Below are 23,991 nucleotides of genomic sequence, written 5' to 3'. Positions count from 1 at the left end.
CACTGACCTGTCGGAAGCAAAACAGGCGGCTAGGTGCGAAAACACAGGCAGGGAGTGGTCTCTGATGTATACTGGAGCGTCATCTTTGTGAACATCTCGGACCGAACTGATTTTCGACATAACGTGTGAAATAAATGAAGTGGTCGTTAGGTTTCCATTTGAGGCATCTATAGCGCGTTCATAGAAGTTATGTTAACGCTAACTGACAGTGAGAGCATCCTTGCGGTTTCACCAGACCTTGTGCAGTCCCAGCGCTGCACAAGTAGTGCCCTCTCCTGTTACGCCATCCGTTTACCGTGGCGGCATTAGACGGTCACCGGCTCTCCATTGACCGCGGCGGGGAGCAACTGCCGGCGATGGTATCTGTGAGCCTCGGGCCGGCCACAGCTCTGCACACCACCCATTGACGTCGCTGGTGACCCGGGGACGGCCGGTCGGTGTCATCAGATCTCGATCCGCCGTCGGACGGGCCGTTAAGGCCATACGAGGCTCGAGCATCTGCGGCCGGGGGTGCGTCTGCGCCCCATCCACCACCAGATCGCAGCATCACCAGGCCGACCGGCCGACCCGCTTCGCGGTCAGCAAGACGCGTGCGGGGCGCTTGCACGGCATGCAAGGCCGTGTCCTCCCACCGGCCACGTGCCGCTGATGCCGAATTACGGGCCCGGTTATTATTGATGCGCGTTGGAGGAGGTCACTTTGCTTTGCTCGCGTTGCCTGCCACTTTCGGTGGTTAGCGGGACGAATGATCCGGGTTAAGGCGCCTCTCTGGCCTCGTGTGGCACGTTAATGGCACACAGACGGTGCGCGCTTCAGCCTGAATGCAATCACCGCCAGCGATCTCTATAATGCGCATAAGCTCCCGCGGCCTATTCGCCAGCCAGCATTGTGCAACGCCCCTCGGACTCCACCCTGCTGCTGTGGATGACGTATTTACTGGCTGCACTGTCCCCGGCAGGCCAACAGTTCAGGCGTGCAGCCGTAAATAACATGGCTGAGAGCTGAGACCCAATGACCATACCAGACCTCTGCTGCTGTAAAGACTGGGGAAAACCACGCTGCTTATTGGAAGCGGGTTGTGTGGTCAGCGGGGCTGACATGTTTAGTTGTGTACTACCGCCGTAAAATACCTCATACGCGACCGCAGTTGCGAAAACACTAAAACCTTACATGCAATGAATAAACATGCGTTAGTTCTAAGACCAGACGCTGTGAGGCACGGATCGCAGCCACACGCACGCACGGAGCTCAGACACCAAGGCGCCAGAGACCAGGCAGTGCGTGTCAGGACTTTTAGCAATACTGATCATCAATGCTTGTGATGATGTAGTCTGCCAGCGAAGCAATGAACCAGGGACACACATTTAAAGACGTGATGCAATGTGGATAAGCTAAATGTGGATGGGAATGTTAGAAACATTTTTGATGGAATGTCAGCAGATAAGACTGGATAAAGCAATCGAGTGGCACCTTATCATGTGAACATATCATGTGAACATATCTGAGTCACGCAATCTGCAACCTGTGCTAAGGAATATCCTATTTGGTTCGTAAGGCAGATAGATAGTTCAATATCTATTATTTTCACTCTTTTTGGCATGCGTAGATGAGCACTTCTCCGTAGTTCCCCTTCTGCCCCGTCGTTCCTTCAACCCCTAATATCTGCCTCTGTTCTTCCCTGACATCTCCACCTTCTCTCCCTGGGAGACAGCCGTGCACCGTCCCCCCGGTCCTACTCTTCTTCAGTGCCACATGCTCTGGGTCGGTGAGCGACTCTGCCGCCTGGCAGACCAATTAGTGGTGACTAACGGGCCGATCTGCGCCCCCGCCGCGGGGTGTAGGGTGGTCCGGGCCGGACTCCACCCCGTCTCGGCATCCGATACCATCTCCGACGGCCGGCGGGCCGTCGGAGATGGTAACTCGGCCCCGGCGCGAGGAACAACGATCAGGACGGACGGCCGGGTATGCTCAGGGTGGCAGGACGGGAGAAGTGGGGACGGTGTACCGCTGAAGACCAGTAACGGGGTGTTTGGTGCTCAAAGCGGCAGGACGGGAGGAGCGGATGGTGGTGTACCGCTAAGGACCAGTGACGGGGTATTTGATGTCAGTTGGTGTGAACACATGTAAGGAAGAGTAAGGAAATCGCGTAATAATGAGCTCGTAAAAATGGTTGTAGCAATTAACGCAGCAATTCTTACGCATCCACGCAATGCTTGTTCTGCAGCCCTCACCTATTGATGCGTTGTGATGTACTCAAGCATTCATGTAGACATGCATGTCTTCCAGCATGCTTGCTCACATAATCATTCATTTTGGTTTCAAGGCAGTGTGGATAACTTGTCTTTTTGTTGACAAGCATGACCCGCTTTAGCGTGGGTTGGCGGATGGCTGTATTTAGCCATAAATCTTGCCGCACTCAGCAAAAACAAGAAGATTGCACTCTTTTTTATGAACCTATTTCGGGTGAGGTCCAACTTAACGCTCTAATTAAAACAGATGTGCACATGGCATGTATACAGCTTCATGCAGAATTCAGAATATGCAATTACCTTCAGAGACCTTCATATGCACGCAAATCGCCCACCCAGCCTCAGCATTTGCTCACATATTCAGAGATAAACACACAAGCTTTGCTGAATAAAGCAACATATTTCGCAGCATATTTAATGGATAGATCTGCGTATATCCATGCAAGTGCGACACACATGGTGCACATGTATGCTCTGCAAATGCTATTTTAGTATTCGTTATGTGTTGTATGCTTTATGTTTTATGTTGTATGTTTTAGTATACGTTATATGTTGCATATCAGACTATATGTATTTATAAATATATATAGGCTTAGATACACACATTCGTGTACTTCGGTAGAAAGTTTTCGTTTCAATACAATGTTTGTTAAATGCAAATTAAAGGCCCACCTCATCAGTTTTCTGCCTGCTTGTTCACTCGTTGGAATAAAATCTTTTCGATGTTTTTGGCCGATCACACATCAATGCGGTATTTCGTTTATATTTGTCTCACCTGACAGACGTTTTTAGCGCATACATTTCCAATTAAAAGTGGAAAAATTCAGTCGCGCAAACAACGAACGAACGGCTTAACTTCATAAACATGGCCCTGAGATATAATACAAGACATACAATCAGGTAAAAAATTATGCATACGAACTCGGGTCTTTGTTGAAATGTCATTTTTTTGATCAGCCTGAAACAAAAAGAGCAAAAAATTAGGCAAAAATTAATTGTTTTGTGTCGGTCCCTACTTAATGCGTAATTCTACACCCTGTTAGTGCCATGAAACAAGAATCTAACATGTTATGCTCCTGAAAGCAGACCCCAAACTGTTTAAGGACATGAGCGATAATTATGTACAAAGCGAAAGACAGCTGAAGCTCACTCACCAACAATTGTTCTGCCTAATTTAGTCAAGCAGGTATTCCTGATGTGGCGCGATTTTTCAACACCCTTTGATGTGGGGAGCCAGCTTGCATGGCAGCGATCCAGGAAATGTATCTAAAAAAACACATTGCACTTAACAAAAGGTGCAGCAGTCACAGGACTGATATTCTGTACACATCAGACAAACAGCTACATAGGTATAACAAAACTGATTACGACCGGTTGATAAGAGTGCAGTTTGTTTGATTTTAGATCTGCGTTCTGAAATCAAGCTAATGCTTTTTGACATGCATTTGGGCCTACACATGTGACTGTCAACAGGCACAACAGTGATGTAAAGCTCAGATGATGTATAATAGTAAAGTAAAGCAGCAGCGAAGTGCGTTGTCTGTATTAACATTAGATGACAACTGGCCCGGGATGAGGACACACATCTGATCATCCCCGTCCCGAGAGGTAAGGAAGGCACCCCGGAGAGGCAACAGGGGGAGGGGGGGGGGAGACGCTCCCCACTTTACCAGTCGGGACACCACAGTAAAGATATAAGGACCATGGAAACAAACGCAAGTGTGGGAATGAGAACGAGATCGCAACCACGAGAGTTATGCCACGTTAGAAGGAGAACGCGAACCTTGACAAAATGAATGGTTGCAACGTACGAGAGCAGGAGCGGACGATAATGGGAAAGTAGGAAATAGTCATACTGTCATAGTCATGCTGATCATTATCATACAGAGCATGGGGTACTCATGACGTCACATCTGATACAGAGTGGTGCACTATCCCCCCGGCCCGTACCTGTGGGGTCGACGCAGGCTCTGAGGGTGCAAGCCCAGGCGCCACCCAAGCAGGAGCACTGGTTACAACCGTCGGTCTTCCTCTCACCGTCCAGACAAACACCGGGAATTACTGAGAAAAACCATCAGCAAATGTATGTGGGATAAAACCAACCAACCGCTCTATCTTACGTGAAGTGCAAAGCTGGTGTGTAAGCAATTTCTTGTATTTGCACTAGACTAAAAGACTAAACAAGGTGCACTAGACAGCCAGCGAAGGCCTTTACAGGCATAGGTTCTATGCTGTTGTGCGTGCCAATCTCACCGCGCCGGTGCCGCCCCCCCCCCCCCCCCCCCCCCCTCCCTCCGGACGGCGTCAGTCTGTTGCACGGCTTCAGTAAGCTTAATGGACAGCGTTACATTCATTAGTACGTCAGAATGGGAGCGGATGGCCTATCGAAGTCATTGGGTTATGATACAAGATCCTTAAAACTACCTGGAACAGCATCAGAAGCACATCATGTTCTGTTGTGTAATCACGGACACTGAATTACAACCTTCAACGGCAAGCTTAGCTTCACTTCAGCCAGAATAGGGCCGGACTAAGCGTGGCTTAGTTTCAGGCCCTCACACCAGATATACGTACCACCCCTTGTTGAAGCGGCTTGACACACCACCACAGCCAGAGCCAACACGATGAGCACACGAGCCCCCATACTGGGTCCGGTCGACGTAGCACTGACACGTTCCGACCGAGCTGGACGACGTACTGGCCCGATCTGGCAGCTCGAAAGGTCACCAGGTGTCAGTGGACGTGCACACGGCGGGCCGCCGTCCGTCAGCCCGAGGTCACGGTGCTGTCCTGGCCGGCCGGTGTCCGTCACAGCGGCCGGTGCCAGCAGCTCACTGTCAGACAGTGGGCCCCGCCACCCCGGCCGGCCGTGTCGCGTCACCCGGCGGTGAAAGCTCGCGTGACGGTCCGACACAGGCAGCTATGTGTGCCAAGCGGGTCATGGGATCCCGGGTGACCGGATGGACAGGAGTCCACGGGCGGCGTCTGATGACCGTTTGTAGATGGGTCGCATGGATTACAGGGTGTCGGAAAATCAATGTGAGCTCCTGCCATCATCTTCTCTCACTTCACAGCTTTAAACATGCCCCCTCCCCCTACGGCTCTCATCATTTCCCCCTCTCCACACGGCGACGAATTTCAGCATATATTCCGTAGGTCAGTAGTTCAGCACGCTAGATATGGCGCCATAGACTCTTCATTCCGCCAGCAATTGAGTGGAGTAAAGCTCTCACCCCTCCGCGTAAATCTTCATAAGCATTCTATAAGCAGACGTGCTGCAATGGCATCTTTCTCACCTAGAGCTCCGGGCTTCAAACACGTAATCACTTATGTCCGGAGTGTGTTATGAATCTGCGAACCCCGCCACTTGTCTTATTAACTGTGAAATATCGTGCTAAGCTTATGTTGTTTTGTGCTAAGCCGTGCTATGTGCTAAGCCGATGTTTTTTAACTGAGTTATTGGCACATTTAATCGGTCGAGACCTAATTTACAGACATCAAACAACGCAACGATTGCTTGTGCAACCAATACGCCATACCTTAACGGAAGACTGAACCATTGTTATGAGACTGAACAGTCTGCTTGCGCAATCGTATGCCTGGAACATTTATAACGATCGAATGTTGTCATCGCACGGCCTCCACTAGCACCCGAAGAAATTAATAATAAATATACTCCACCAATACCCCATCCCTCCCTGAAGCCGCCCGGACAGCGCTGGGTTTGGCCTGTGACCGTGACCGCTTCCCGTCACATTGGCGATGCCCAGAGCCGGCGGCTGGCTGGGGCCGGGTCCGCTGGCAGGAACATCAGCGGTCCTTGCCCGGCTGGTCCTGGGGGAGGGGAAGGGGAGGGAGTGTGTTTCACCCATCCATCGGCCCTGACACGCCGCGGCCGCCAATGAGATGGAGAGGTACGGAGTAAGCTGTGTGGTCAGAAAACATCTCGCTCACCACTGAAGGACAGACAACGCTCGCGGGAGGCGTGCCTCCATGTGCAGCGGTGAGGTGGTGTGGCGTGTCTTGGTTTGCTTGTAGAGATATCGCACGGAACGTTCATGCCATTTAACGGGTGTGATCCGTTATGTATTTTTGAACCCCACGCTTACACCATGACGAGCTGCATGAGTTTGACACAATCTTCGTTATTGCCATATGGTGGAGGAAAACTTTACTCCTGGTCGGGACCTCTAGCATGGGTCACGAACGTTGCGTGAGTATGTCCCTGGTCAGCTCGCAACAACCTCTATGTTAATTGGTAGCAAAGACGAAAGTAGCTAATTACGCTGAAAGCTACTGATTTCAGCTACTTTTGAATTCACGGTTTTTTAATTCGCCCAAATTTTCGCTGGTTTCTGCAAAACAATGTAGGTAACTGCATATCGCAAATTGTGTGTAGCTAGCAAAACGATATACAAAGCGTTTTGGTCTTATTATTTCAGAGTAACCTTGCATTTACTTTTACAATCTTTTCGATACTATCAACTACCTGATATTTGTCACATGTCGCCGCAAAATTTTCACCAGTCATCTGCTTCATTCGTTATTCACGTCCTTTCTCTCATACTCCCCTAAAGTCTTTTCTGCGTTGTTCGCCCCTGGCCCTGTCCTCCACGCTGCTTGCCATCCTGTAGTTATCTGCCCTTCCGCTGTTCCCCTGCTGTATCTTGAAGGTCTGCAACGTATTTAGTTTTCGACCTTTGCCCGCCTGTGGTCTTCTGTTCCTGTGCTTTATCCCCATTTAACGTCTTGTTCCTGACTACAGCTTTCGCCCTCCTCCCTCCCATCGTCCTCAGCTCCCGCCCTCTTCCCTCTGCCGTCGTCACTCCCGTGCTCTACCGCCCCCGCCGTCTTCAGCCCCCCCCCCCCCCCGCTCGTCCTCTCCCAGCCGCCGGCCCCGGAGGAGGCGCGGGTGTACGGTTGGGATAGCCCGTCGCTCAGTCGACGCCGGAGACTGGAGCGTGACGGTGGCGCCCTCCGCCGCTCTCGAGGGTCAGCTCTGCCGCCGCCTGCTCCAGGCCTCGACTGATCACGTGCTCCAGGCTACGGCAGATCATCTGCCTGCAGTGACATAGGGGTGCCCGGCCTCTCGAGAAGCGGCCTATTTAGGAGTGCGGTCTAAACGGCCGTCAATAGCAGAGTTGTTGTGAGAGACCGTGGTGTTGGATGCGGACCGAAACAAGCGGTGAGCCAGACACCTCCGGACCACTCAAGCGTTGAGCCGGCAGTGCAGTGTTTACACAGCCTTGCTCTGTGTTTTGGTGGCATAGATTCCGGCCGGAACACATGTCCGAGCGACAAGAACACTTGATGGCCTTCGCAGGCCTGTGATCGACGCGTCAGACTGGACGGAGCCGCTGAGGCCGTCGACATGGCTATGGCACGATGGCTAATGCTGGCCCTGGCGGTGACGTGTTTGACCTGTCCTGACCTGACCCAGGCAGGCCGGAGGAGGAAATGTCGGGTGTTCCCCGACACAAGCCCCCGACCGGTGGTGATTACAGGCAAGATGTTGGCCTTCTACCCCGTCCATGTGCCGGGAGTTCGCTTCCCGGTTAAACGTCTGGGCCTGATGGAGGTCAAACGGGTCATCTCAGGTCAGGTCAGCCGACCCCAGCTTGTGGTGGAAGGGTTCTACCAGATTGGTGTATGCAACTCGCGGCTGAGACTGCGGGAAACACGAATTTTCTTCCTGAAGTCGCCCGATATCCGACCCTTTTCATTGAGGGAGTCAGCTGAGAACATCACGCACAACACGGACTTTCAACTGATATCCACCGCACGCTGGACGCCCATGAACGTCAGAATAGCTCGCACATACACAGGTCAGTCCAAATGTCGGTTCATAATGTGGCTAGGGAGTCGACCGGCTTTGTCTGTTATACCGTGGTTGACGTATTCGTACCTAGCCAGGTTGTTTGCTTCTTACGTTCTCTTGGCCGAAATCCATCGCGGCTTTCATCCGAATACGATTTCAACCTATCGCACAATTCCCAGATTATCCACGAGATTCTCAAATGGGCAGACCATTAGGACAGAGCCAGGTCGGCCTAAGAACATTCTCCGTCGTGATTACGCTGGCGTGTGAAATCCATTAGAGCTCGTGCTGAAGTGACCGAGGCCCCCGGCGGGCGGTGACGCGGCGGGCAGTGACGGCCTGTCCGTCACGGGAGGGTGGAGTCACCTCAGAGGCGATCCGCACGTGACAGCGGCGGATGATGCATGTCCGACGATGACAGCCCTCAGAGACTGGGCAACACGCTGGTCAGTTTGGTGAAGGAAAATCAATGTTAAACCAAGGAGTTTTGGTACTGGCAACATTACTCTCCGAGTTTTCATTCTACATCTCGTAGTGAATACTTTGTCACCCCACAAAACCTTGGCACGAAAATTGGATTGATTTGCAAAGGTAGCAAGCAACCATTGGTATGTGGTCGTTATGACAGACGATTAAATGCAGTGGTCGTGGTCACCAATGTTGTCGGCACTTCGGTCGCGACTTCCGTGCTCGTGCGAGCCGTCACCATTCGAACCGTCCCTTCTACTGTCCATTCAGCGTCCTCGAAAGGCAGGTCAAGAAGCCGACTGAACGCCATGCCATCCGCGACTAATCTGAGCATGATTTACCGTGCACTGCGGCACAGTCTGGACACACGCCACCGGCAGGGGGAGGCTCTACACCAGAGGTGTTTACTGGTGTGGTTACAGCTAATGTTCTGCATTCCGTTCCCGATCTGCAGTCGGCGACAAACGCCTGCCAGTCGAGCCGCCCAGCTCCATTTGTCCGTTCTGCGTCGTTTTTTCAGGCATGGTGAGAAAGTAACAGGCCGTGTTTCCACAGGTAATTACAGACGTACTAGCTTTGACCTGTTGATGCTGGCGACAAACCAAAGACGCACCCCCAATGCGAAAATAAGCAAATTAAAAACCATGCAATATTGTTTTATCCTTGTACGATATAGTGCGCGCGTGTGACACCCTAAGGTTGGATTTTAAGTTTAGGTTTAAGGTTTAAGTTGCGTCTCGTTCCCATTGCGAAATCATACACTTGAGAACTGAGACACTGAGAGAACTTACGATATTTCATGCATGCGAATCTGATTGGTGCTCATACCAGGTGGCTGACATTCGCCTACGACTTTGCACTTACACTGAACGCATGACGTTTTATTCAGTACGACTAGCTTTTGTTGCCACTCAACGTTCACCGAGTGGATGTGCCCTGAAGAGAATCAGGCTTTAATGCTTCGAAGTATTTGTTAAACCCGAACTTTTAGTAAACACCTCAGGATATATGTGATGATATGCTGCCAGACGCTTGTTTTCAGATTCAACAGTGTTATTTGTCGCGCCGTTAAGGGGTGATGTGGTCTTCCAACGCCTCATGACTATTTCATGCGACTCGTGGTTACGAATATCAACGATGACATTCTTCACGCTCTTTGCGGTCATGTTCCTTTCATTGCGATCTTTTTTGCTCTAAACAAATAAATGTTATACCCTTTGCGATGATCTATGTCGTCTTCAGGACTTCTACATTTATCACTGACCCTGGTCTCATTCTGTGACTGCGACAGCTGGTCGAGTCTGGGTGTCCAGTGAGAAGGCCTCCGACGCACCAGCTGGCATCTCCGGTCCGGTGTACGCGCGGCCTCAGTTTCTCCTCGACCAATCAGGAACTGTCCGCCTACGCCCGTCGGAGCGCCGCCAGACTATTAATCACGGTTTTACGTAATCGCGTGTCTCGTGATCTCCGACCCAGCGACCCTGGCGGTGAGTGGTCACGGCTGAGGATGGAGGTGGCGACAGACCGACAGAGCAGGAAGCCGCCGTGGAGTTGGCAGATGACATGCCGTTAAATAATCTGCAAGAACCTGCTATCCGTCCCTGGGCAAAGACAGTGATGGTATGCTGTGGTTGCTCATTGCCTCTCACCTGGGTCACGTTCATGAAAGGCAATACGCTATTTCGTCTCCTCCTTGATGCTGTTTCATGTTATGTGGCCCAACGGTGTGAAAAGAAAATCGCACAGCTAGACCTAAGTGAGGCAGTACCGTCGGCTCTGCCCCTAACATAATGTGGTAGGAGCACACAATGTGATAGGGACTAATATGTGCTTGTATTAGCCCATGGCTCCGAGCACTATGTGAAAGGAGCAGTCCTGTTGGACAAGGTATTACATTCATGCGTTAGTGGTCTCCTTTATGCCAGTTCAGCAAGTAATTCATCAACGAATAGATTGAGAGCAAAGCCACACACCGCGTCAATTCGTAAAATGCGACTCCTTTGCCATTATGACATCGAAAAACAGACATGCCTCTACGTAGCAAAAGTGCCATGTTCAGAAATCGGTGTGGTTGGCTGAAACTCGCTCGTTAGACCCCATGCCATAATTTTCGACAGCTTTACTTTCAATAAGTTGAGCAATTATTAACGGTGTATGACAAAATCGAGGCTCAGTTTGCCCCAGCTCCACCTGCTTCGAGTCTATGTCGCGTTGTGACGTCACCCCTCGGCACCCGGGCGACACCTGGCGGCGGTCCAGGTACCGGTCTCTGCCCGCACCGATCACTGGCCGCCGCTCTGGTGCCATGTCGCACCCGTGAAGCCAGCCGTCAACAGTAAATAGGCATGCGGCTGCCGGCGTGCTGCGGGCGGTGCTAGGCCCGACCGCCAGGTCACTCTGAGAGGACCTCCATCCGTCAGAAAGGTCACCACCGGATGTGAGCGGCAGACCACACACACTGATGGCTGGTTATGGTTCGGAGCCATTTGGCAAACCTGACTTTGGCACTACCACACCGATGTGCTTGTTTGGATTCATCATTACTCTGAGCTCATGCAACTGTGACTAAAACTGACCTTAAGCTATTCTTTGTTCTATGAATCATGCAAATCTTGCATCTTTGTTTATGTCTCAGTAACACAGCCATGTGAAATTCAGTCAGTCTTAGTTCGCAGTGATAATAAAGGTAGAGTAAACAACGGTTGTAATGTAGACTGAAGGTGAAGGTGGCCGGCCGAATGACTTTCACTCGGGATCAATCATAGCAGATGTGACCTTCGTTGTCGAGGCACTATGCGCACATCACATGCTAGGACTCACAGTTCTCGGTTCCTGAAAGCTGCGGAGCCGACACGGTGTCGATTCAGTGGATCTCTACACACAGTGTCATCTCCGTCGCTGAATAGGGTCACGTAGCGAAACAATAAGAAGCCTGCCAGATGCTGTGGAAGCGGTGTGGCAATATGAACAAGTATGCCAATCTAGAAGGCAGCACTTGTGGACCTCGCACTGGCCTCTCGACGTGTCTCTCCCAACCGAATCCTGTATTCTCCCACGGCCTCTGTTACACGCGGATGTCAACAGGCCAGACTCACGAGTCAATTAAAGCGGGGTGTGGCGGCCCAACCGTCACATCTGTCACCGCAGCCGGTGCCTGACCCGGCAGGTCGGATGGGTTTTTTGACCAGCCGCCACCGCTGAATGCCTGGTCTGATTCCAGTGATTTAGTCACGGCACGTGACACTATACAGCTCTGCAGGTGCGGACCCCGGTTATCAATGGACAGCTGTCCGTAGCCAGCCGATGTGGGGTGGGTCGTAAACCGTGCTGCCGCGGACAACAAGCGCTGATCGAATTAGCTGCGATTGTGAACTGCGCGTGCTAAATAGTAACGGTGAATGGAAAGACACTTCTGAGCAAAGATTTCAACCCTTCTGAACAATCAAGTTGAAATAGTTCCGGGGCGCTGTGCCAAGGGGAATGTAAAGTGTTTTCCTCCTGTCTTAATGAGCCAAAGAACTTGGATGTGTTACGTTGCAAAAATGTTGACACCACCATGCCTTTCGTGCTTTGACTAAAAGCTACTTAGAGCAAACCAAAGATCGTAGAACGAAACCTACCGACAAATCTCTTCCGTTCACTACCCAAACGACTCTTGGCAGGGTGGAAAGCGCTAGTGGTGAATATCATTATGCTAACCAGCGTTTTTATTGAACGCTTAGATTGTGATACTAGAAGCACGTTGCGTAAGAATGTCATAAATCAGGTTTTTCAGAGCATTACCACAGGGGCTCCTCTACGCTTTCTTCGACAAATGCGATCTTTGCAATGCATTGAAACTTGCATCGACGAAGGTAGAACTACCAACATTGGACTATTAGTAGGCATGAAAAGGCAAGATGATTATGTGTTTTATTTTTTATTATTATGTGTTTGTGGCGCCCCTCCAAAATAGCACACAAAAACGTATTGACATATGGATCAGTGGTATACCAGACAGATTCAGTTCCCTTCTTTCCCTACTCTAGCTCCATCCTGACAGCACATTCCATTCAGACCATCTCAAGCCAGGGTGCGGTCGGATGGTCCGCGCTTCACCACGCTGGGCCAGCAGTCTTTTGCACCGCTGCCGATGGGTGTGACGGTCGCTATCGGTCCGTCACACCTAAATCCGTCATTGGCGGCGGCCGGTCCGTCCGGCTCGTCTCGTGTTACCGCCCTATCGTCTGCAGCAGTCACCGGCCGTGCGGCCGCTCGCGGAAGCGATCAGGACGCTGAGTGGAGCTCACCAGTCCCGCCCGCTTGGTGGCTAGAGCGACTTTTGAGGCTTTTTCCACGATGAAGTCACGAATTTTGCATCACGTATTTGAGACCGTCCTGTAAAACACCATGTACTGCTATTGTCAGCACATACGTAGCTTATACATCTCTTTAAAAAGCAATGCATTTTACACTGTTTAATCTGCCTATACCTGCTGTTCTCGCGCTGGCTGACTGGTCCTTAAGTTTTTCCCGGCGACGAGGCGGCTGAATGTCTTTTAGTTCTTTAAGTGTAAGCTAATGGGGTTCGGTTTTACCCGCGTGCGTTATGTACGCGACCGACAGCGAGGACTTGGTCCGTGCCGAGCGTGGCTCGGCAGTAACTTGTGCGCACGCTCCCGCAACTTTATCCACCATCTGCATGCAGGCCACCACTTACAAGGATCAGTAAACCGGATTTAATGTATTCCCGAGACAAATATCAGCATAAGCGACGGAGTAGCTTTGTGTGCGGTAAGATCGTTCTCTTTCTCATGTGTTCTCTCAGGTTAGGCGGTTGCGAACCTGGAAATAATTAATGCTGATTTATTCAGCGTGCCCGCCGCCCTAAACTCGATCAGTAGCGGCTGCCTGCAGCGACGAGGATCTGCTTCCAATCGATCATCGATAAGCATGCGCTCGTGAACACACACGCGAACACCACAGTGCCTTTGAATGCCACGAGGCTGCCACTCACAGTCTGTCACTGAGGAGGAGGCTCTGGCTTTGGTCGTGTGGCCGGGGGTCAGACGGCCGGGGCCGCCGGTCTGGGTGGAGTCCACATACCCGCAGCGGGAGACCGACCACCGCTCAGCCGGGGTGCACGCACGGAATTTCACGCTTACTCCGCCCTGCTGGTGCCGTGGCTTGATCGTTTTTCCATGTTCCATTTGTGTGGATCGTAAGTTGCGACATGTTACGGTTTTCCTGAGAGCCTTTCGCCCCTGTCATTGGCGGGTAGTTTGTATCAGCAGCGTTTCTTGGGTGTTGGACATAGCTCTCAACGCCCACGCAACGCCTGACAACAGGTACATCTACTCCCACGGGCGGCTGTACCGTAGCTCTTCTGTGTGAGTAGTGACCCGGCGTCAGTGCAGGTACCCCTAACAGATGATATTTGGGCGGAGCGTGAGATGACAGCGATTGTTCGGCTCACGCTGTCGGCACGCCCAACACGCGCCATTTCCGGCCGTCCCAGCTGTCTGGATCGAGCACGCGGCCCCACCGGTCCAGTCTGCACGAATTGCAGGCCGACTCGGCTAGCTCAATAAATCAGCTCCACGAATTGATCTTCCCGCATGGGGCCACTGCCAACAAATCACACCCAAGAATGTCTCGGGGCGTTGCACATTCCAGACAAAGCCATTCGCCCGTCAATAATCCATCGTTTGACGCGTTGCCATTGTGGGCATTAGTGCCGGTCTTCAATTAGTTTGGCGTCGGCCGGTCCGTTCTGGGTACCCATCTCGGTTACGGTGGGGCGGCTCCGCCATCGCCGCACGATCGGCCCTGGACTCGTCAGCGGTGGATGGTGTCTCAGCTGCCGTGCCGTTCTCTGCTGGGGGTCCGACCGCCGCGCGGCGCCGCTCAGCTCCGCCCTCAGACGCTCCAGCGTCGACGGCAGGCTTTGAGACGCGTTACCCGGCGTGGGCCGCGCTGAATGCAGTACAGCGGAGACGACCAGTGCGCACGCCCTCCACTTACCGGTAATCCTCACGTGACCTCCACAGTACGCTGATGCGTTCAGGCTTTCAGTCGTCGGGTGTCGGTGCCGTTCACCGGGCAAAGTTAGTAGATAGTCCAAAGGAGGTCACAGATTCGAAACAATGCTCAACTTTGGGTGTTGCATGAAAGCTATGAGGCGTGGACGGTGTATTGCAAAGAACGCTGGAGGAACGGGATACAGTGGAATTGCTGTAGCGATGCTATAGCAGAATACTGATAAGTTGTTAAGCTTAACAATCTGAATGCCCAGTCTGAATGATGTTGCCGGCAATCAGTTGAATGTCTTTGCTCAAACACGTAAGCGAGTCCATATCAAGTAGAACATGGATTCTGCATTGCGTCTGTCAAGGTCCAATGTGAAGAATACATGGCAAATAAAATAAATGGCACGCTATGACATTTTCAGATTGAATGCATCGTATCTCTTTGCACTGAAGAGGAAAGTTTGGCAGTTGGCGTAGGAAAAGAAAACAAATCTGATACACGGGCACGTACCAGGTGGAGAATGTTTGCGTTGAAATCTTTATTAAATGCATAGCTGCCCATTAGGATTACAGATAACGTTGAATCGGACCACCCTGAACTTTTTGTCCCCATCAGGTGTGGCATCAGATTACAGACCACGTGGCTCCCTCGTAAATCGTAAACATGAAGATACATTTTGATGTGGCCGAGACTTTACTCCGTTATTATCACCTCATTACTCCAGGTAAAGGCGACATTAGACAGCCTTTTTACACCATGTGAATCAGATAAGCGTGCGACTACATCTAACTCATAAGTAGATTCGTCGGACAAGTAGCGGCTGCTGACGGCTTCTAATCAGCATTTCGATTGATTTGTTTCGCAAGAGGCGATATTAAGGCCTCTGCCTTGAATCTCACTCTGTGATATTGCTGTCTGTTTAGGAACAGTTTGAATAACAAAAAATACTCATTGGAATCCATGGAATATATTTTGTGGAATGTACCGGCAGGATTATGATAACCCCGGCTCTGATTGGCCGTCTTTTATAATACGTACTGATAAGGGAGGCGGGGCGATGTCCCACTTGAAGATAGAGCCTAGCTTGGCTAGAGCAGTACATTGGTCTTAACGAGATCTTGTGACTGGTAATACGTTCGTTGCCGCCGGCTCAATAATTGACCCCACCGTGCCAGGCCAAACTTCACAGTGCTCTAAATCCAGCTTTTTAGCTACAAGACTATGCCTTGTAGCGACACGAAACCTAAACGGTTTATACGTTTATTTATGATGTAGTACTCTGTTGACGTAACAATGCCGGCGCCGTCCGCGAAATCGTTGGTTGCCGGCCCCAGCCATACCCCTCCCAAGCACCAACCATTGAGTGCCGGTCATCATTCCTAGAAAGGCGTCGGTACTCAGGCATGGGAAACGCTTGGGCACTTTTTGTCCAAACACCTGCAATGGATGTCCCAGAGCCTCATTAGAAGTTAGGCGTGATTGCACGACATACTAGGGCAGGTATTTACAGAAAGCTTACGGACTGTAGTTGCATCGACCCTTACTATCAGAACGAGGGTGAAACTACTAATTGAAACACATTCCTTTCCAAGTGATCATTACGGATGGCTTATGAAATGAGCAAATTGCAAACTAGCTATTAGCTGATGGGATCAGGACTTTACGTTTTTAAACATTTAGTTTTGTATTCATTTTGGAAGTTTTGGGTTGAACGATAGTGCGCTTAGAGCATATCGATAGTGCAAAGTGCATATAAATAAATGCTACTGGATATCAATCTTCAAATCAATCAAATCAAATCAATCAAACAGCTGACGCCTCCGATCTTGCACAAAGCAATTCGGCAGCCCCCGTGGAGCTGCCACTGCAGACTAAGACATCAGCTTGTTCGTGGTAGGCGTTAATGGGGCCCAAGCCGCACACCTAGCTCTCCGATACAATCGTAGCAATACGTTAGTGATAATATGCAGAGTCCTGCCCGCCCCCAACATTCTAATCCGGCTAGCATCTGGCTCACCGGTGCCACTCCACCCCGTCTTTTGAGCGAGATTGCTGCCGGTGCCGCGTAAGCGCAACGGGCCGCAAACGCCACCGGTGCTGCCGCGAGCAGAGCGGCCATCAGCTGTCGTCTTGACAAGTCTGCCGAGTAAATAGGGGCCGTGTGACGGGGCCGGCCGGCGCCAGAGGCGGTGCCCCCGACCTCGGCACAGGGTGGAGTCCCACCGACGGTGAAGCTGCACCCTCTCCCCTGTTCCGGTGGTGTGTGGGGAGCGGCGCGAGCACAGGACGTGTCTCGACAGTCACCGAGGGGAGTTCATCTGGCTCAGACGCGGCTGGTGATTGTCGTGTGGAGTATGGACAGCACGTGATGTGGACGAACGTGTTGACAGTGTGGATGCTGGTGACGGTGGTGAGGAGCGCCTGTGGATATCAGAGACGCGGCCTGCGCTGTATGACGTGTCCGCTGTACCAGCGCGGTACTCTTGTGGTGACGGGCAGGGTCACAGGTCTGCATAATGAAGGCAGGACCGGCCTTGTGCACGTGATCCGAGTAATAGCCGGCGACGCGGCCATCCAGAGGAGGAGGGTGGTGGTGGAGGGGTTCCAGGACCCTGATCTCTGCGACTCTCTCGTCCGAGAGGGCAACATCAGGATACTCGTCATTCGGGAGGGAAAGAATGCCTTTGCGCTTGTTGGAGCGACCAAAATATCGCGTAGCAGCTTCAGGATGCCCAGAAAATACGCAGGTGAGAAACAGGTGGTTTCGCTTCAAAACATAGTGAGGAAGGTGGCTTTAAGCCACAATTTCAGCAGTTTTTCATCCTTGCCATCATACCACTTGAATGCTGCATAACGCGTACATTAGCTGCTAAAAGTATGCATCGCTGTGCAGTGTATGTATTGCAAGGCATAAATGCATATCTGGTGCCTTTTTCTCTCTTCCTCCAGTATTTCTTTTGGCTTTGTAGTGCCTCATGCTGCCTTTTACTCATGAAAGGAAGCATGCGGAGACATCGTACCTGACCAAAGGATGTTCTGCACTTGTTTAGTATACGCAAGAGAAAGAGGTCGCCTTCTTTGCAGCCTTAACCGCTTGTTCCTGAGTAAGGGGTGTTTTTTAGGGGTGGTATGCCGGTAAAGAAGCCTTTTCAACACATTGATTGGATGTGAATACGGTGCACCAATTAAAATAAAGATTCGCTGACGTTCAATCACTGGGCGAGGCTGAGTAGGCTCCTCCCTGTCCGGTATTTGTGCGCAGGTCTGCAGTCCCTCCCTCGTCAATAGAGCTCCACCCATCAGGTGGGCCGCGATACCCACACATGAGCAAGTGGACGTGTTAGACCATAGTCTAGCACGTCTAGCACGTTAGACCATAGTATAGTCTAGCACGTTAGACCATAGTCTAGCATAGTCACGTCAGTATGTCGTCCGTATGTACGTATGCACTATGCACAGTATAGACGCACGAAACATTGGCTGCGGGAAAACGAGGTTTGATGTCATGTCGTAAGTTGGACGTCTCACGTGTTTTAGTGAGATTTGAACGCGCTGTTATCATTGGGATAATAAATTGCCGGTAAATGAGAAAATAATGGCCACATTAGAGCCCAAGATTGTTCCTGTTGTTTACTCATTGTTAATATTGTTTATTTAATGCACTCCAAGTGGTGTTTAGCCTATCGGTCGTCGTAGACGAGCCATGGGCGCAAAGAACGGAAACTGACGGACGCTTCACTAAAGTCGCAACAGCTTTCATCCCTTCGTGATGTATATCGTTCTGGTGGTTTATATAGTGCAAGTACAAAGGGCAAGGCTTAGGCTATTTTACTTCATAAGATGGGTGCGATGTTGGTCATTTGATAACCACGTTTGTGATGGCTACATCAGGACTGGGGTCGAGAACGCAATTTGGTGGCACTCTATGCTCTTCCATTTCGTGAATGTCGCGACGTTTTGCATCAGATGAGAACAAGGTATGTGCTCTATTTGGCAATGACCAAGCTTGTTCGGCAGCTACATTTAGACGAAATGCATACATTTGTTGCCATTTCAGGTAGAAAAAGGCACAAGGCTGCCATTTAGTTAATTCAATCTGTCATTCATGTACACATAAAATGCAGTTGCCTGTTTGCGTACGCAGCATATTATTTCATAATCTATCACATGCATCTAAGCTTAAACGCAATCTATGTTCCAAAGGGGGGATTAGCACCGTCGGAAACTAAACAGCATGGAGTCTGATTTTGTCTCTCTGTAAACAGCGTCTCATTTTTCTCACAGTAACAGTTTGCTCGCCATACGTTTGACATGCCATTGCGTCAGAATAAGCGAAGCAATTCAACGTATTTTACGAGGAGAGGCACCAGCCATTGTCGGATCTCGTTTTGTATTTAGCATGTTACACAGCGAGCCCAGCACCCAGGTAGTGGTACCCGCACCGCAAACTAGCGGATCCTGTCATGCCAAGGGTGGAGACCGCCTCTGTCACATGGGAGACTGGCTACTGCCAATCGCGGCAGCTAGGGTGTGTGTGCGCTGACGCGACAGTCAAGGGGCGACAGGGTTATTACTTAGCTTGTCAGCGCGAGCCCACGTGGTGTTAATTGGCAAGCCTAAGCTCAAGTAGGCCATTTCCTCGCTGGCACGCTCGTGCTCATTTCACTGCATGTTCTGTGACACTAATGTGACTATCTATTGACCATTTTTCTGGCTTCCAACCTTGCAGTCTATTTTTCGTGGCGCACCTTTTTCGTCTTTTTGTTCGCTACAAAGTCGTCTTTCCTGCCACTGGCGGCGACCGACAGTGCCCACTGCAATCGATCTTCCTCCTCCTGATAAACGGCGAGGGGCTACACGCGTGTGCGGCACGTGTCGACCTAAGACCGACCGGCCGGCCGGACCGAGGCCCGGGCCAGACCGTCCCACAATCCTGCGTGCTGTGCTTTAACCGAACGATGGGCCATTGCTCAGGCCTGTTCGGTACATTGTCGGGTGGGCGAAGCGCGCCCTTCGAACGGTGTCATCTGGCACACGGGAAGGGAGCGGCAGTCACATGGCAGTCTGTGGTGCTGCCGATGGGTGTGCGTGTGTGCATGCGTGGCGTGGTGGGGGTTGGGAAGGTAAGTACTATGAACACTGTTGGCGAATTAGAACTTGTGAAGACAGTAACGGTGTTGCTGGCTGTTCACAATGCACTCATAATTTTATGCCTCTTTAGAAGTGGGGCTGCTGACAGGAATTGTGAAAAATGTCCACATTAGATTACAACCAGCCATGGCTTCCTGGCGACGTTGTTCAAAAATGACTATCGCTGGCCCTTGACCTGGCACTTTGTCCTCACTTGTGACACTTGAACTTTATCTTGGAAGCGCTCTGTTGCTCGGTCCCATTTCGCTGCTGGTGTGAGAACGATAAATATCTCCTGTGGCGCTGCGCAGGATGATTCGCGACGACGATACTGCCCCGGAGCGTAGTGTTAAATAATTGGCTTTGGAAAATGGTAGAAAATGGAGTCAAAATATAGTATGAAATTAGTTTTTGCGATCTGGCATGGTATGAGATAGTTTGAAAAATAAATGCATTATTCAGTGTGAACGTAGAATATGCTTGTATGTTACCGAATGTCTGAGATATAGGTCAATAACTTAAATTTTAACTTGTTTTCACCTAAACTCTTTATTGCTAATTGATAGGTTAACATGTAAGCCGATTGTAAGACCCTTTTTAAACGTGGTTTTGTTGTCATCTCTGTACTTGTGGTCTTACGTGGTTTGTAGAAATGGTTTTTAGGAAGGAATTCAACAGCAAATGTATTCGTTTACCTATGAATTTTGTTAAGCCACCTACGATAGTTCCGATCAGGTTTCACATTTTTTCGATACCGCAGCCCGTGACACAGCTTGCTCACCACTACCGGAAGTAACACAGTATGGACACTACGCGCGTGCCTAATGCTGCTACAGATCGGCCGGCTGTGACGGTGAGATCCGTCTCACTGAGCAGGGAGGTGGCGGCATTACGGTGAGAGCCCACGCACAACAGCGGCTGGTCTCATTCGGACATCACTCTACCTGCCCTTAGACGTTAATGTCCAGTGAGATGTGCATACTTCGGCTTTTTGTACAATCGCCACAGTGTGATGCACCCGGTCATCTAAGCACTGACGGGCAGCCCAGCCCCTGACCCCGTTTGTGGCGCAGGATGCTAACCCGTGGTGCTGGTACGTCTCCGCCCGGGCTCACACTTGCAAGGCGCCGGCGACACTCTCCATGGGTCGAGGTCCGGCTGGTGTCACCAAGGTCGTGCTGGACATTGGAAGAAATGTCCCTTCCTCCTTTATTCCGCCGGAAGAGAGAGAGAGAGAGAGAGAGAGGAGAGAGAGAGAGAGAGAGAGAGAGAGAGAGAGAGAGAGGAGAGAGAGAGAGAGAGAGAGAGAGAGAGAAGAGCGAGAGAGAGAGAGAGAGAGAGAGAGAGAGAGAGAGAGAGAGAGAGAGAGGAGATAGAGAGAGAGAGAGAGAGGAGAGAGGAGAGAGAGAGAGAGAGGAGAGAGAGGAGAGAGAGAGAGGAGAGAGAGGAGGAGAGAGAGAGAGAGAGGATAGAGAGAGAGAGAGAGGAGAGAGAGAGAGAGAGAGAGAGAGAGAGAGAGAGAGAGAGAGAGAGAGAGAGAGAGAGAGAGAGAGAGAGAGAGAGAGAGAGAGAGAGAGAGAAGAGAGAGAGAGAGAGAGAGAGAGAGAGAGAGAGAGAGAGAGAGAGAGAGAGAGAGAGAGAGAGAGAGAGAGAGAGAGAGAGGAGAGAGAGAGAAGAGAGAGAGAGAGAGAGAGAGAGAGAGAGAGAGAGAGAGAGAGAGAGAGAGAGAAGAGAGAGAGAGAGAGAGAAGAGAGAGAGAGAGAGAGAGAGAGAGAGAGAGAGAGAGGAGAGAGAGAAGAGAGAGAGAGAGAGGAGAGGAGAGAGAGAGAGAGGAGAGAGAGAGAGAGAGAGAGAGAGAGAGAGAGAGAGAGAGAGAGAGAGAGAGAGCGAGAGAGAAGAGAGAGAGAGAGAGAGAGAGAAGAGAGAGAGAAGAGAGGAGAGAGAGAGAGGGGAGGAGAGAGAGGAGAGAGAGAGAGAAGAGAGAGAGAGAAGAGAGAGAGAGGAGAGAGAGAGAGGAGAGAGAGAGAGAGAGAGAGAGAGAGAGAGAGAGAAACAGAGAGACAGAGAGCAACGACTCTCGCCAAACTAAACAGAGATTATTATCTTTGTCTTCTGATCCTAATGTATCTGTTAATGCTGTCAAAACGCACCGTGGCATGAAATTCAGATGTGTGAATTCGCTCTGTTTTTTTCTCATTGAAACCAACAGAAGGAGGCAAAGACATATCTGTGTTTTTGACATGTGCTCGTTTGAATTGTTAAACTTATTTTCCTAGCCTGGTCGAATGGGGTAGTTATGCAGCCCACGATGTCGTTACCCATGCCACCCCAGCAGTCCTATGTCGGCGGATGACCAAGAACAACGTAAGCTTTGCGTCTTCGCCAGGTCCTCTTTCTGTGGGATAGCCCTCCCCTCCCCTCCTCAATTTGTCAGACGCGTTCCCACTCGTGCCCCGACGAGTTTCAAACGGCTGGTCGTGGCCTCTCGTGGCATACTAACAAGTCCAGGAAAAAGTCGTCCCAGCACCAATTTAGTACAAGCCCACCGTCCATACAATGTCAGTAAATAACACTCCCTTGCCTCGGATGCCCACGAGGCGCCGAGTGTCACGCTTCATATGCAAAGTCGCGTGGCTGATGCGACAAAAGACGACACTGCTCGCATGTAGCTTAACGGTGCTCGTGTGGACAGGCCAAACGCGATGCATAGAGGGTGTCTCGTCTGAATGAGCTGCACATATCATGCAGAGGTGAGTCTCAGCTTGTCCAGCTGAGTCTCACCCCATCCAGTATCATCCAGACCAGCTGTATCATCCAGACCAGCTGTGCACCTTTCATAGAGGTGGTGCCCAGCAGTGCTCGTCCAGCTGAGTTGGTGTTGGGCACACACAGGGGCGAGGCCCAGAGGTGCCTGTTAGAACAAACAGTTGGCCACCCCTCGGCGACGAGATGGGTGGCGTGCTGGGTGTTGGCCGGTCTCGACTGGGAAGTGGCTGCTCCCCTCTGTGAGGTGACCCGCCTAATGAGTGTAAAAACGGACGGGGATCTTTCCCCAGAACAGGGAGTCGCTAGCCAGACTTTTTAAGTACAAATTTATTGTTTTCTCAGGCAGTCCCCACTTGCGTGAGTGAGGGCCATAAAGGTTTGACGGGCGTTCTCAAGTCTGTATGGTTGATCCCTCGATGACGCCGGTGTAAAGGAAGACTCTGACCCTATGAAAACACGCTTTGTGACATCCACGTCACACGGTAAACGATTCTCGTATTTGTCTGTGTCTCTGTGGTATGTGCTACATTTCGGGTCATGTGAGTTGGCAAATCATGCCACTTGGGTAAAACACATTTTGATGAAGATTTCACTATGAACATTCAACTTTGCCACAGTAGCTCAGGTTCGTGATACTCATGGTGGGGCATTTGGATATATGTCAGAATGCCGATCCGCTGACAGTTTTGCAGTTTTAAGGGCTCTTTTTCTATCTCAACTTCGTGCGACGAGGGAGGACGGAGAAATGTTGGAAAGTAACGACTATTCTCAAAGATCTTGAATACGTAAGAAGCACCGTCTGCTCCTGGGTTTTCGTTGTTATGAGCTTGGTATTTTTATGCTGTCAATAACCGACCTGCAATACGTGAGACGTTCTGGTGAAAATCACTTCCAGGCAAGCTTTGGGTATATTAAAGAAAGAAGTTTTAAGCTGTGTTCATGGCCACTGGTGATTATGACAGAAAAGCGTCCGCCAACGTCCGAGCGGAAGAAGCCGCAGAGATCGTTCGCTTAGCGGCCGTGTACCGAGTTTGGCGATCAGTTTCTTCTTTGGTAACGACTGACAGTCCCGTCGTCTTCCACAGTGATCGGAGTGTATTGTATTGTATTTTAGTATTGCGATGCTAAATTACCTGCGATGTTGATCGCGTCATTAAACTCCGACGATCATGAACCTAACGACGTGCTCCTTGTTTCAGGTATGTTCACTGCCGTACTGCACATGACGAGCTGCACCAGGTGGTGAGTACTGTGCACATTCCATGACATAGTTCTGCAGCTAACAGGGAAATGGAAGCGCACTTCTGCAGCTTACAGGTAAATGGGGCGGTAGTGAAAACCGCAGGCGAGTTTGGATGCCGAGTACTGGACGTTTCCTTGCCTCAGCACGACAATCAATATGCAAATAAAACAAGTGATGAGATGCACCTCAATATTGATCCCTGATACATGTGGGCATTGATGTCACGTTGCTGAGGCAGACCATATTTGCAACTGTAGCACTCTCTGTTGATATGTGAAAAACCCGGGTATTTCCGGCATTGTAGCTTC

The 23,991-nt window shown here is 50.7% G+C and overlaps 1 long non-coding RNA gene across 1 annotated transcript in view; it reads right to left on the bottom strand.

Annotated features, from left to right (window-relative positions):
• Positions 1 to 3,002: 3,002 nt before the first annotated feature.
• The window catches only part of LOC119097429 (uncharacterized), a 42,350-nt gene continuing 21,361 nt past the window's right edge, over positions 3,003 to 23,991 (bottom strand). The window contains exon 4 of the long non-coding RNA XR_005094148.1: positions 3,003 to 3,207. This is a non-coding gene — a long non-coding RNA (uncharacterized LOC119097429). The remainder of the gene's footprint in view (positions 3,208 to 23,991) is intronic.

This window comes from Pollicipes pollicipes, unplaced genomic scaffold (genome assembly GCF_011947565.3).
Source record: "Pollicipes pollicipes isolate AB1234 unplaced genomic scaffold, Ppol_2.1 Scaffold_4295;HRSCAF=5057_pilon_pilon_pilon, whole genome shotgun sequence".
Classification (NCBI taxonomy): Eukaryota; Metazoa; Arthropoda; class Thecostraca; order Pollicipedomorpha; family Pollicipedidae; genus Pollicipes; species Pollicipes pollicipes.
The sequence above is the reverse complement of the archived record's forward strand: the minus strand, read 5'-3'. Positions and strand labels throughout refer to the sequence as shown.